At 43.0% G+C, this 884-nt stretch overlaps 1 non-coding gene across 1 annotated transcript; it reads right to left on the bottom strand.

Annotated features, from left to right (window-relative positions):
• Window positions 1-677: 677 nt before the first annotated feature.
• Window positions 678-749, bottom strand: trnag-ucc (transfer RNA glycine (anticodon UCC)). The gene has a single exon. It is a non-coding gene; the product is annotated as a tRNA-Gly (tRNA).
• Window positions 750-884: the final 135 nt, after the last annotated feature.

The following is an 884-nucleotide window of genomic DNA, read 5'->3' as shown; positions in this document are numbered from 1 at the left end:
TATTGCCTATGTACCCACATATAATATAAATGCTCATTTAGATCACCAGAAGACAAATTCAAAGAGACCAAACATGGTATATCTAAGGTTACATAAATGAGTGGTTCCATCATAAGCATGCATAAAACAATCTACAATACAACAGACAATATACAAGACGGCAATAATATACACAATGACCTGGAGAATATGTGTGTTCATTCACAGAAAGGTTTTTCTATTAATTAATTAGAGAAGAGTCCATTTTTATGGGCATCGTGTGTCTTTCCTAAGGGTAAATTAATTGTGAGTTTCTCTGCCCGCATTCCTTTGGGCAATAAAACCTGTGATATTAGCCTTGCTTGCCATGGAACCAGAGGCCTGTTCTGCCTTTCTGAGGTTTTAAGACGCATTTCGGGGGAAGGGTCCATAGACCCTCATATGGCTGGTTAAATGAGGGGTGTTACAGAGTATTTGTTAAATATAACAAAAATATATATATTGTGTGTCTGATTAGTCCAAACGTTACATAGTATAGTGAACGGTATCTCTGCCTGTCACGCGAAAGACCGGGGTTCGATTCCCCGATGGTTAGAGCTAGTGTTTTTCTGCTGCCGAACGACACATCCAAAAAGTTTTGGTGCAGCCAGAGGTTACAGAAGGAGTTCTGCTTTGACTTCAGCCCAAACCAAAGGAAATGCGTTGGCCGGGAATCGAACCTGGGACAACTGCTTGGAAGGCAGCTATGCTCACCCCTATACCACCAACTCAGGAAGTTGATGCTGGCTTGCGCAGTCAGAAAGAACGCTCCAAGCACATGAGTCACTGATAGGGCTAGAGGAGCTGATGCGATGAGTCACTTGGGCCCGGCACTAAAGAGTGCTCTAAAGAGAGCAAGTCCAGGG

This window comes from Sinocyclocheilus grahami, unplaced genomic scaffold, assembly GCF_001515645.1.
Source record: "Sinocyclocheilus grahami isolate Dianchi unplaced genomic scaffold, SAMN03320097.WGS_v1.1 scaffold30004.1, whole genome shotgun sequence".
In the NCBI taxonomy this organism is placed as follows: Eukaryota; Metazoa; Chordata; class Actinopteri; order Cypriniformes; family Cyprinidae; genus Sinocyclocheilus; species Sinocyclocheilus grahami.
Note: the sequence above shows the minus strand (reverse complement) of the source record. Positions and strands in the feature narration are given on the sequence as shown.